At 41.4% G+C, this 14,346-nt stretch overlaps 1 non-coding gene across 1 annotated transcript; it reads right to left on the bottom strand.

Annotated features, from left to right (window-relative positions):
* Window positions 1-2,178: 2,178 nt before the first annotated feature.
* Window positions 2,179-2,285, bottom strand: LOC112083753. Its single transcript, XR_002897882.1, has one exon. It is a non-coding gene; the product is annotated as a small nucleolar RNA R71 (small nucleolar RNA).
* Window positions 2,286-14,346: the final 12,061 nt, after the last annotated feature.

The following is a 14,346-nucleotide window of genomic DNA, read 5'->3' as shown; positions in this document are numbered from 1 at the left end:
TGGATCATGGTTCCATAGCAAGTGGAATAATGGAATTCGGACGCGTGAGCAGAAAGTTGAGCTCGTCGGAAGAAACCCCTGTCTCGCTACCGTCTTGGACCAACCCGATGAGCTCTGAAGAATGCGAAGGACGGCGCACTTCCAAGCCGATTCGTTTTATGAAGCCTTCATGAGAATCAGAGATATTTGAGTCCTCGTTCCAGAACGTCAGAGATCATTCAATTCGGATCTATGAGCAAGAAGTTAACGTTTCCGGAATGGACACATGTCTAGACGCCTCTCTCTGATCGTGTAAATGCACTGCGAAGATAAGCCCTCCAGGAAGCCTTCCACTTCCCAAGCGCCGATAGTTTCTTCACCAAAGATTGAGCTGAATGAGTTATATTTCTCATGGAACTGGTTTGAGTTCATTTGGAGTTACGAGCTAAAAGTTACACTGAGCAGAAGAGAAGCTGGTCAATTCGGGTTTTAAGAGATGCGACTGTAAGCTAAGTGTTGTGCCCTACCTCGGCGTGAATACCTCGGCATGTTATGCCAAGGAGGCATGTTTACGAAGCTTTGAAACTATACCTCGAGGTAGGACTTCGGTCTTTCAACACCAAGGCTCCCTTGATCACCAAAATGATCCCAAAACGACTAAGTGTTGAAGCAGACTTTGGCTTAAACCCTTCCGCATGTTATGCCGAGCTCCTATGTTACACAAACCTCGGGTACCAAGCCCCTCGGCATGTTATGCCGAGGTCCTCATCTCTCCAACTCAGATTACAAACAAACCCTCTTCACGTTTCAAAGCTTTAACCGGATCAAAGGCCAAATCTCATGCATGTTCTTCAAGTGTTCATCAAAGTTTCAACCCAGCACATGACCCCCTGGTGTATGGCCCTCGGTGTGAGACTTCTTCAGATGGCGAGGGGTGGCTCCAGCAACCCAGAAAGGGCGGGTCAGTACCCAGTTTTTCCTGGGCTGACCCGGCCCACACCCTTTTATATAAATAGTTTTTAGAGACTAAAACCCTAGTTATGCTTTACCTTATCTTCTAATCTGTTTTCTTTTTGTTTTCTCTCTGCTTCTTAGTGTAAAAACGAGTTTGATCAAGAGATATCTAGCAGATTTAATCATCTTAAAGCTGTTTCTTATCATCTAATCATCTCATCTCTGCTTCTAATCATGATTAACACCACCTCTTGCAAAGGAAATAGTGTGTTAATCATGATTAGTGAGTAGTCATCTTTTAAGCTTCTAGGTGTGTAGATTAGGGTGCTTAGATGATCGGTTTATGATGTTTAGTTTCTAGATTCTCATCTCCTTTCCTTAGTTAGCTGCTCTTAATGCTAGATCTTTGCACATCACTCTGATCTAGACCTTAGTCATTTCTCCACCCGCAAGGTGTTTGATGAAATGTCTGAATGAGCTAAGCTAAGGGTTTATGCCTTTTTTCATCATGGGAATGATTTGTTAAATGCATGAATGACATATTAGAACTGTTTCTTAATGCTCACTGATTCATATTTCACAAATGATGATTGAAAGTGGATTAGTGTAGAGATTAATGCCTTCATGAGAGGATTAGTCTAGATTTGAGTTCTAAGTTAATTGGTTTTGAGATAATGTGATTGCTTGTTGCTGCTTTTTGTGTAAGATTCGGTCTATTTGAAATAGAAACCGTTTGGTCATTATTAGACTTGATACTTTATGCTTGTTGATTGCTTGATCTTGCTTAAGGTGAATTAATCTTGATTAAGTGATTTACAAAGAGATTATTGTCATGGGAATGAATTAATCTGCTTTTGAAGTCTAGACTAAAGAGTAACTTGCATTGCATTATTGTTCTTAGCATCATGAATTGATATCTAAAGCACCCTAATCAATGATCACATCTAGAGGTTTAGCTTTCTCTTTGTTTTGAATGTAAGTCTTTGTTTTGTTGTCTTGTTGCTTGTTCTTAAATACTGCTTGTTTTTGTTTGTTTTATGTTTTAGATCACCTTGTTACCAACTCATCTGCTTGTTAGACTTATATTAAGATAGCTCCTCATAGTTCTAGTGTCTAGAATCTCTCCATTTGGATTGATACCTCAAGTGCTACAGTGACATGAGTAGTTGAGGAATTGATCAAGGATTGAAAAATTCCTGCTATCACTGCTTTCCTAAATTGTTTTAACACTAGAAATCGTTCAAATCTCTTAAGAAACAAGATAAGAACTTTTAAACAAAAAGAAGATGAAGATCTTTCAGATACATGGAAAGATTTAGGGAATACCAAAGAGATTGTCCACACCATGGATATACCGAGGAATACCTGCTGGGTATCTTCTATCGCGGTATAACTCCAGAGTTACGACACTCTTTCGACACAGCAAGTAATGGAGATTTCTCAACTAGATCTGTAGAAGATGCTCACGTTTTCATTAAAAATTTTGCAAACAGCATCCAAAACCAAGTAACTTTTGGTAATTCTGCACTTCCTCAGAAGAAAGAAGAAATTTTGGAAGTTATGAAGTGTCTCCATCACATAATGAGTCACTTTGGATTGCAACAACCAAACAAGGTACACAATACGTGTAACTTTGATGGTTGGGATAACCCAATGCATTCTTATGATCAAGGGATGGTTAACACTGCAGAAGTCTATCAAATTCAAGATTTTCCATTCGTTTCTGATCACCGCGGGTCCATTCATTCAGACCGCGGCAAACCAAGCTTTCACCGCGGTCATACTGCTTCTGACCGCGGCCAAGACCTGTTTCACCGCGGTCGCGAGCCTTCTGACCGCGGGAAATTGTCTTCTGAACTTGCCTGGAAACCACCTTCCGAACCAATCTTGGCTATTCAATCTAATCCTGTTCCATATCCTAGTTTTCCCTCTTCTGAAGCTGAAAACCTAAACAAAAAGATTCTAGAGCTTGAAAATTCTAGGTCTCAAGAGATTAATGGTCTTAAATCTGAACTAAAAACGATGCAAGAGGATTTCAATGAAAAATTTTCCACCCTCCTTAGCCTGATGATCAAAACCAATTCTAGAAACAGAGAAAATTCTGAAGAGGAGCCAAGTGAAAATTCTTTCGAAAACTCAAGCGAAGCAGATCCCTCCGATCATGTGAAAGCTATCACACTTAGGAGTGGATTAGCTTACAAAAAGCCTGAATTTCCTAAATATCCCAAAGATGAGGAAAAGGGTAAGGAAAAGGAAAAAGAAAGAGAAAGAATCAGAGCTGAAGATGTTGAAAAAGAAGTGGTAGGAGAAAAGGATGGAGAAGAAGTAAGAGAAGATTCATCCCGGGAAGTCCTTAGAGAAGACCCGATTCCACCTCCACCAACTCGTGTCTATAAACCTAAACCTCCATATCCTAGAGCCTTAAGAGCCCCTAAGAAAGAGAAAGAAAAAGCTAAGCTGAAAGAGTTGATCGATCAATTAAATGTGAGATTACCTTTCGTAGAAGCTTGTGCTATGATTCCTGCTTTAAGAAAATACATGAAGGGTATTCTAACAAATTCTTTAACTCTTGAAGAAGGCGTTATGATGATAACACATGAATGTAGTTCTATCCTGCAAAGGCGAATCCCTGAAAAGAAAAACGATCCTGGAAGCTTCGTACTTTCATGCACCATCAATGATGTAGCTTTTGAACGTGCTCTCTATGATTTGGGATCTAGCATAAACATGATGCCTCTTTCAGTAGCAAAACGTTTAGGACATCACACTTTCAAGCCCACTAAAATTTCTTTAGTACTAGCTGATCGTTCTGTTAGACAACTTGTAGGTATCTTAATAGATGTTCCTGTCGAAATCGAAAAATGTTCCATCCCTACCGATTTCGTAGTTTTAGAGCTAGAAAGAGAACCTAAGGATCCAATTATTCTTGGACGACCATTCCTATCTACAGTTTGAGCCATAATCAATGTTCCTGAAGGAAAAATTGACTTTCATCTAGCCGGTTTAGTTATGCAATTTGACATGAACAAAAGTTTCGATAAACCAACTTTGGATAGCAAAATTTGTTGGGTTGATGAGTTAGACGGAACTATTGAGGAAGTCTATGAAGATCTGCTTCTAGACGACCCTTTAAGTGTCACGCTTTCACCCGCAAAAGATGAACGCAATTTCCTTGAAGAAATTTTGAGTGAGTGCGCACGTATGCTTGATAAATCCGCAACTTATAGGAAACCTCTAAACTATCTAAATCTTAAGGACCAAACAAACATTCATACACCTCCTAAAGACACTGCTGCAGCAATTAATGATCCTTGGAGCGAGCTTAAAGCCCCTAAAGTCGAGCTTAAACCTCTTCCCGTCGGACTTAAGTACGCCTTCCTTGGACCAAATTCTACTTATCCTGTCAAAATAAACTCTGGTTTGACGGAAGAAGAAACCACAATACTGTTGACTGAGCTGAGAAAGCGTAGAAAAGCCTTAGGATATTCACTTGATGACATACCTGGAATTTCTCCAGATCTCTGTATGCACAAGATAAATCTAGAGGATAATGCTAAAAACTCAATCGAAAGTCAAAGGAGACTGAATCCTAATCCCATGGATGTTGTTAAGAAGGAGATTATGAGGCTTTTAGAAGCTGGAATAATCTTTCCTATCTCAGATAGCACTTGGGTTAGCCCAGTTCATGTTGTTCCGAAGAAAGGAGGAGTCACTGTCCTTAAAAATGATAAAGATGAAATGAGGCTACAAGAACAGTAACTGGACATCGTATGTGCATCGATTACCGGAAACTGAATGCAGCAACTATGAAAGATCATTTTCCACTTCCATTCATAGATCAAATGCTAGAAAGGTTAGCTAATCACCCCTACTATTGCTTCCTTGATGGATACTCCAGATTTTTCCAAATTCCTATTCGCCCGGAGGATCAACAAGAAACGACATTCACTTGTCCATATGGCACGTTCGCTTACAGACGTATGCCTTTTGGATTGTGTAATGCACCTGCTACCTTCCAGCGGTGCATGATGTCGATCTTCACAGATTTTAGTGAGGATTTCATGGAAGTGTTCATGGACAATTTCTCTATCTATGGATCTTCTTTGGAAAAATGCTTAGGCAACCTTTGTAAAGTTCTACAAAGATGTGAAGATAAGCACTTAGTATTAAATTGGGAAAAATGTCACTTCATGGTACGAGACAGAATCGTGCTTGGGCACAGAATTTTGGGAAAAGGAATTGAAGTTGACAAAGCTAAAATCGAAGTCATGACCAGCCTACAACCTCCCACAAACGTAAAAGGAATTTGTAGTTTCTTAGGACACGCAGGATTCTATAGGCGATTCATCCAAGACTTTTCTCAAATAGCTAGACCTCTTACGCGTTTGCTTTGCAAGGAAACGAACTTCGAGTTCGATGATGAGTGCTTAGCCGCGTTTCATAAGATAAAAAAGGCCCTTGTCTCCGCTCCTGTCGTGCAAGCACCTGATTGGGAACTCACATTCGAAATCATGTGCGATCGAAGTGACTATGCAGTCGGAGCAGTGCTTGGCCAACGAAAAGATAAGAAACTGCACGTAATCTACTACGCAAGCAGAACTCTAGACGAAGCTCAATGCAATTATGCTACAACAGAGGAAGAACTTCTAGCTGTCGTATTTGCATTTGAGAAATTTTGTTCTTATCTCGTAGGATCTAAGGTTATAGTTCATACTGATCATGCTGCAATCAAGTATTTAATGTCTTAGAAAGACGCTAAACCTCGGTTGATAAGATGGATCCTCCTACTGCAAGAATTCGATATCGAAATTCGAGATCGGAAATGAGCAGATAATGGAGTTGCAGATCATCTTTCACGAATTCGAGTTGAAGAAAGATTGCCTTTTAATGACAGTTTGCCTGAAGGAAACATCTATGCAATAGATACTACCCCCAATGCCAATACCACACCACCACGTCAACTCATATGAAGAGCAGATGCTTTCAACACCCCATGGTTTAGGCACATAGCAAATTACCTAGCAGCTGATGTAGAACCACCACAATCCTTTGGTTATAGGAAAAAAAAGTTTCTGAAAGACGTAAGACATTATTTTTGGGATGAACCCTATCTCTACAAGATATGTGCGGATGGGTTATTCCGAAGATGCGTGGCTGAAGAAGAGATGGAAGAAATTTTGTTCGGATGCCATAGCTCGTCTTACGCAGGACATTTCGCAACCTTCAAAACCGCTTCAAAAATCTTACAAGCAAGTTTTTGGTAGCCTACTTTTTTCAAAGATACTCAAGCTTATATATCGCGATGCGATAAATGCCAAAGGATGGGTAATATAAGCAAAAGGAATGAGATGCCTCAAAATTTTATTCTCGAAGTCAAAATTTTCGATGTCTGGGGAATAGATTTTATGGGACCCTTTCCGACCTCTTTTGGAAATCAATACATCTTAGTAGCAGTAGACTACGTCTCTAAGTGGGTTGAATCAGTCGCTAGTCCCACCAATGATGCAAAAGTCATCATGAAGCTGTTTAAATCTGTGTTATTCCTGCGTTTTGGAGTTCCTAGAATTGTGATAAGCGACGGAGGATCGCATTTCATCAATAGAGTTTTCGAGAACCTTCTTAGAAAGAATGGAGTTACACATAAAGTTGCTTCTCCATACCATCCCCAAACCAGCGTTCAAGTAGAGATCTCAAACAGAGAAATCAAATGGAGTTACACATAAAGTTGCTTCTCCATACCATCCCCAAACCAGCGGTCAAGTAGAGATCTCAAACAGAGAAATCAAGTCGATTTTGCAGAAAACTACTGCAGTTCATCGCAAGGATTGGTCTACCAAGCTTGACAACGCATTATGGGCATACCGAAAAGCATTCAAGACAGCATTAGGAACAACACCATTCAACCTAGTTTATGGAAAGGCATGTCACCTTCCAGTAGAGCTCGAGTATAAGGCGCAATGGGCTATCAAGGAGATGAACATGAACCTGAAAACAGCTGGAGAAAGAAGACTACTTAAACTTCAAGAGTTAGAAGAAATCCGACACAATGCTTATGAGAACTCGAAGATCTACAAGGAGAAGACTAAAGCATATCATGATAAGAAGATTATTCATAGAACTTTTTCTCCTAACGATAAAGTTCTTCTTTTCAATTCCCGTCTTAAGTTTATTCCAGGAAAATTACGTTCAAGATGGTCATGACCGTTCACGATAAAGGAAGTAAAGCCATACGGAGCCATTGTCCTGTGGGACAGAACCGGAAACTCATTTACAGTGAATGGACAGCGTGTAAAGCCATATCTGGCTGAAGAAAGAGAAGACGAAAGAGAAGTGATGTTTTTGATTGATCCATCATCGGCCAATGATGAGATCAAGGAGTGTCATGATAACTAGGAGTTTTCACTCTTTAAAGAGGTTATCAATACCCCTGTCCTTGTAGTACAAGGGGTTATCAAACCAAACTTGTAGTGGAGACACTAATCTATGTTACTTGTGATCTTAAATCAAGAGAGAATGATAAGGGTTTTAGCTAAACTAATTAACAAGCGAATAAGCATAAAAATGAAACAAGAGATGAGATTTAAACTAAGTAAAGATGCAAATGACAGGCAAATGGTTCGGATGATGATAATATATGATAAAGGCAGAAGCTTTAGACAGGATATTTGACTCGGGTGCTTCCAAGCTAAACTAATGGGTTAATGGATCATTTTATCAAGCGATTTCATTTAACTTCAAACTCAAGGCACGTTAATCTTCTCATGAAAGTATTAAACATCTAAACTGATCCTCTTTCATACCAAAATCCATTTTGAGAAGCATGAATCAGTCAGCAATAAGATTCAGTTCAAAAATGTCGTTTAAGAGAGCAAACTATCACTCTCGGGATGAAAGACTCTTAAACCTTTAACCGAGTGGTTCAGACATTTCTACAAACATTTTTGATGCGAGATATGTCTCAGATCTGAACCTCAAGTGATGTGCTTGGATCCAGCCTAGAGATCTCGTCGGTTAAAGAATGAAACATGCAAGACTAGATACCTAAACCCATTAATCCATCTTGAAAGCACCCTAATCTACCTATCTAAAGCCGCTTAAACGACTACTCACTGATCATAACGAGCTCACTAAGTCCTTTGCAAGACGTGTAGCTAGTCATGATAAGGAGTTTGATGCTGGATAATAAAAGAAATAAAGAAAGAACAAGATTCTGATGCAAAAACGAGATATCGGATTAGATTAATCAAGTTTCACAAAAGAAGCAAGTTCTTAAAGCTAAAAGATGATAAGAGATAAGATGATTAGGTTTTTGGTCCTAAAATGTATTTATAGCAAAGGGAAAGTGTCGCGGGTCAGCCCGGAACAAACCGGGTACTGAGCCGCTTTCTCGGGTTGATGGGTGAGTGCCACGGTGTGTTGGAGAGTGAAGCCGAGGCCCTGATGTCGAGGAGTGCACGTGAGCAAAGATCGAAATGGAGATCTCGTGAAGAACATGTCAAGAACATGCATGAACCCTAGTCTTTGATCCATCTCCACGGATGTGTTCTTGAGCCGTCTTGTTCTCGAATCTGGAGTTGTGACAAGGGACCTCGCCATAAAATGTCACGGGGCTTGGTAGTCGAGGGGTTCGGGAGAACAGAGTCCGGCATGCACGCCGAGGCCATTACACCGAGGTGCACGTTCAACACTTAGTCATTTCTAGCTTCATTTCTTACGTGTGCATGCCTTGATCCCAACGTGCCGAGGCGTCAGCACGAGGTCTAGTCCAAAATACTCCCAAAATATGAGCCCTGACTTTGGCAATGTCGAGGTAATGATGCCGAGGCCTGAGAAAACACTTAGCGCGTATTGCAACTCATTTAGGCTCGTATCGACCAACTTGCCTTCCGGAAGCAGTAACTTTCCACACACGACTCCAATTGCTTTGAGACCAGTTCCATAGTCAAGATGACTCAATGAGCTCGAACGTTGGTGAAGAAACTGTCGGAGCTTGGGAAGTGGAAGGCTTCCTGGATTTCACATCTTTGCACCGCATAGGAATCACCGGAAAACGAGCTTTTAGACCCATGTGAACTCCGGAGACCTTATCTTTCAAACCCTCGCTCCGAATTGAACGATTCCAAGCGTTCTGAAAATTTCATTCACAGATCTCAAACTTTTATGAAGACCAAGCAGACTAGTTCGGACCGGAAATGCTCCGTCCTACGTGATCTTTGAAGTCCGCTGTTCTGTTCTCGAGTACGCGCAGTACTGGTGCATCTTCCGGAAGCCGTATCTTTCTCCTCACTGGTCCGAATTGGATGATTCTAACTGTTACGGGATCTTTGCTTGATTATCTCCAACTTTGATGAAGATCCCGCCAACTGATTCGGACCGGAAGGTTCCCCGGATTGCTGATCTTTGAAACGCGCGGGCAAGGACATGTTTTAGCCGAGAAAAGCTTCCCGCGGTAAGGAAAATGACCGAGGGCTATGTACCACGGTAAGCTTTTTAGCCATAAAATTCCTCTTGCCTCGGCCCAAAACTTAACCCGAGGTAATTTGCACCCGATACTCGACCTTGGCCGATTTTGGTCGATCGGTAAGGGTTTTGGTCGATAATGAGCGTTCGGTAAGCTTTTTGACCGAGGTTTCTGTCCAGCCGGTACGAGTTTTGCCGAGAAATTCCTCCAAGCGGTTTTCACCATTTTGACCCTTTTCTTCACCGTTTTCTTTTCTGCTCCTCTTCTTAAGCTCCAAATGGCTTCCAAAGCACCTGATAAAGACTTCAAAACATGCAAAACTCTTTGGGACCTAATGCAAGCCCTAAATCCTATTTTGATGCCTAAAGACTCAATTTACATGGGGAAAACACATGATGAGGACTCTAAAATGCAATCTAAATGATGTAAAATATAGACATATCAACTCCCCCACACTTGTCCTTTGCTTGTCCTCAAGCGAAAAGAACAAATGAGAGAGAGAGGTTGTAGTGCAGATGGAGCTCATATTTCCTTTTTAGAGAGAAGTGATCACAATAAGAACTCGGATTCATGCTCAAATATGCAATGCAAAGCTATACTCAGATATTTTCCAACTAAAGCACGGAATCTCCACAAGTCATCATCACATTCTACTCTTTCACATTCATTAAATTCGTGACCGGTGTATCAAATGATGCAATGTTCAAATAGGCTGGCTTGGCTAGGGTAAGGTCATGAGATAAAAAATGATCTCATCAATACTCAAGCGGGAGCAATGCAGCAAAGGGATCTCTCTATGAACGACCAAACTTTGGCAGAATGCTAAAGGTAAAAAGCAACCTATGCATACAAGGGCAAAACTCATCACACCCCACACTCCACTCAAAGCTTTCTCACTTGCTCACCCTCTAAAGATCCTCACTCTTCTCAATCGTTTTCTTTTCACTAGGGGACTCACTTTTTGCTTTCATTCTCAAGTCTTGGAGTTCATTTATTCGCATAGCTCTTCCCTTTCACAGCGTTTAGCCTCTTTTCTTTTTATTTTAGAACACTTGAGCCTTTTTGGCTTCTTTTCATTTCAGAGACTAAAATTTTTTTTTTCTTTTAAAAACATCAGAGCTCGTCTTTTCAAATCCAAGACTCAATTCTTTTTCTTTCATACCCCTAGCTATTTCCACTTTCTCTTTTCCACTCAACTCATCTTTTTCCACTCATCAACAAGTCTTTTCCCCCACACTTATTCCTTTCCAATACTCTCAGTTCCTTGATGTTGGAACATAGCACTCAATGAGACATGCCCTTGTCGCTCTAAACCTAACACTTTCTGCTAAGTTCAGTCCAAGGTGGCCTTACAATTCACACACAAACATTGGCTTGAAAGAAAGATGGGTTCAAGGTGAGGGAACTGATCCATGATGCGGATTCAGCTACTTGAGCTAAGGAAGGAGGGTGGTAAAAACAACGATTCTAGCTCAAGTATGTATATTGGTATCCACAAGCCTATTCAAGCAATGCATCAAAAGATATTTACAATTCAAGTTCAGGGTTATCACTTAGTTAGAGTTGAGTGTAATTCAAACTTGCTTCTCAGATTCAAATCGTTTCAAGCTTTACAAGCACAGAATGAGTTTCACAAGCATATTTAGTTCAAGTTCTCAAGTGATTTGCTCTCTAGGAAAAAATTTATCATTGCTCCTTGCACTGATGCAATCCTACATGATGCAACTAGACTCGATCTTAGAATGCGAGATGCAACTAGAATGATGCATTTTTTGTGAAAATTTTCAATTTTATCATATGTACTAAGCTAAATGAGACTCAAGAGTGCGAAAGTCAAATAAGAACAAAAAAAACAAGATCAGCAAACACAAAGCTCCTCCCCCACACTTAAATAACACAGTCCCTTGTGTTATAAAAGCGTGTGAGAGAAGTAAAAAGACAAACTAAACAAATGCAAGATGGTATATACAAGATGCATATTTACAAAGGTTTGAAGTCGATACCTCAGTCTGAGAGGTCTGATCCCAAGTAGTACGAGGGATTTGACGTTGAGCAGGAGGGTGTGGACTGACGTGGTGGGCTGCTCTCCGAGGGTTCCGGTAAGAAAGCCGTGGCAGGATCGATCCAGTCTTCTTTGCCTGGTGGAAACTCCGGGTTCCTCGCGTTTGAGCTTTCTCCAACCTCGTCTTATGTAACCAGTGCGGTCGAGGTCGCCGAGTTCTTGTCCGGCGAGGATGGCCAGGTGAGTTGCTTGACTTTCTTTTTCAAGTGCCTTACAAAGTCCACCAACGCGTGAATGGTCTTATCTTGCCACTTACACCAGTTTTGGAGGGTGTTCACTCTCGAATACAGCTTCTTGGTGTGCTATTCAGGCTCACCCCACACGTATGGATCAAAATGATATCGGCCTGCTCCAGTCCTTCTCTCGGCGTGACTTTGTTCCTCATTCTCACATCCGGCCGGGCCATTCTCGTTCTGAGGCTTGCTAGACGCGGCTTTGGTGCACTTGCGCGTGGGTGGGTCGAGAGATGGGTTGTACAACTGATCTTTGAGGACATAGAAGGAGACGTTACACTGCTTATCAAGCATGGTGAGGCCTCGGTTAGGCAGTAGAACCTGTGTGCCGTCTCTGTGAATCAGTATGAAGTTGTAAACCCATCTGTCTCCTGACTTGCCTCCGAAGAATCCACTTTTACTTAGGTATTGCTCATCAGTGAGATTCGGCCTTGATGGTGAATCAGGGAATATGAACCCTTGGGCTCTCAAAATCTTAGTGACAATCCAACCGTTCCGAAGCCTCCTTGCTCCTTTCTTCTTTCAGTCGCACCATACATTGTGCCTGTAAGTAAGCATTTGAATCGCAAAGAACGCGCCTAAAGAGGGTACATGCATTGGCCCTTGGAACTCCTTCTTGTTCTTCATTTGAGTGATGAGTGGCTTCAGTCCAAGTCCTAACAGTGCAAGCTCGGCCGTATGAATAACACCAGGGTTATAGGTCGAGAAGAATGTAGAAGCTAGAACTCGGTTGGTGTATCTGATCGCAGGGTTTCTGATGCAACTTGTCTTGCTCTTGCCTCCCAAGTAAGGTCCAAAAGCGATTGTTTCCCAAAGGGCAGCCAACTCTTCTTTTGGGTACACAAACTTGTCAAGCGAGCTACCGTTCAGCTCAATATCTTCCTCAATCATTAAAGAGAGTATCAACAAGCTAGAACAACTGGAGAGAGACAAGATATCTAGACAGTTCAGCTCAATATCTCAGTTCACATTTAAAGCCGATTCCAAGCGCATTTTCTCAAGAATTTTAAAAACTCAAGAACAAGTGATTTTCAGAGCAAAGACCAGTTTTTCGTGTGTTGTCTATCGTGATGGAATTTTTTAAAATTGTTCCAAAAGGCCGATACGTTCTAAAAGAATCAATTCCACATTTTACAAACATTAAAGCTCGCAAATAATGAAGGAAAAAGATGAGTTCTTTAAGATGCAAATACCTTTGGGAATCCAAAATTCAAGCTCAGTAAGATGCTTATGCAGAATGGACAACACCCTAACGAGTCTAAAACACTTGGAATTGCGCGAAATGAATGAGAAATGAGAGAGTTGTGTTCGCAAAATGCAGAAAAAAGAGTGAAGAAGGCAAACTCTGCGTTTTAGCTCGGTATGGAGGCTGGTATGGGCTGGAGCGCGCTTTCCAGCTGGCATTTGGACAGTTGTGGGACTGGTCCCCCCCTCTGCTCCAACTCCAGCCGTTGACCGCGCCAAAAACCTTCTTGACCGGGCGTTTAAATTCAAAATGCCGCACAAAGCCTCCAATTCGACGCGGCATGGAAATGACGTGGGCCGTACGGTCTAAACCAATTTTTCTCGTGTTATCGTGAGCGGCCTCGACTTGTTCCACCCCGAGGGTACCAAGCCGAGTGGTGTGGGATCATGCTAATGAGTAAATCTCTGTTGCCTTCAAGTCTTTTCCTTAGACCGCGCAAAGCCTCTTCTTCGATCTAAGTGTTCCAAGTGTTCTTGTTTTTGATCGTTCTTGAAACCGGGCACCTCGGCACGCTCCACCACGGGGGTATCATGCCGAGGTCACTTGTCTTAACACAGAACACTTGGTGCTTGGGGGTTCAAACGGGCTGGCCTTTGTGAAAACTGGTCGCGGCCTCGAATCGAGGTTTTTAACCGTTTTAAGTAAACATCGCTCCTCGGTATAATTATACCGAGGTGTTTACACCGTGAGCCTCCCCCACACTTAGTCATTTCCCACTTCACTGCTTGTACACGGCCATGATGAAAATAAGTCGAGGAGTTTAGCTGAGGTTCTCAAGCTTCCACTCGGTAAAAGGTGACCGCGGTATGATGATAGATAAGACTTTTTAGATCTCAGGGCTATCAATCCCCTTGTCAAAGTAGTACTAAGAGGTGTCAATCCAGACTTGTCAACGAGACACTAGTCTATGTTGTTTGTTTATTTAAGTCAAGATAAAAAGGTGAAGGTTTTACTAATCTAAATAACAACGATTAAGCATGTAAGTAAAGTAAATGATGAGAATCAAACAAAACAAAGATGCAAATGATAACTAAGCGATTCAGATGATGATAATATGTAATAAAGCAAGAGACTTTAGACGAGATACTTGACTCGGGTGCTCCCAAAGTTCAACTAGTGGGTTAATGAATCAAAACATCAAGCGGTTTCATTTAACTTTGAACTCAAGGCATGTTAATCTTCTCATGAAAGTATTAAGCATCTAAATTAATCCTCCTTCATACCAAAAATGTCTTTTGAGAAGCATCGAATCAATCAGCAATAAGAATCAGTTCAAAAATGTCATTTAAGAGAACAAACTATCACTCTCGCGATGAAAGACTCTTAAACCCTTAACCGAGTGGTTCAGACATTTCTACAAACACTTTTGATGCGAGATATGTCTCAGATCTGAACCTCAAGTGATGTGCTT

This window comes from Eutrema salsugineum, unplaced genomic scaffold, assembly GCF_000478725.1.
Source record: "Eutrema salsugineum unplaced genomic scaffold, Eutsalg1_0 scaffold_6, whole genome shotgun sequence".
Taxonomy (NCBI): domain Eukaryota; kingdom Viridiplantae; phylum Streptophyta; class Magnoliopsida; order Brassicales; family Brassicaceae; genus Eutrema; species Eutrema salsugineum.
The sequence above is the reverse complement of the archived record's forward strand: the minus strand, read 5'-3'. Positions and strand labels throughout refer to the sequence as shown.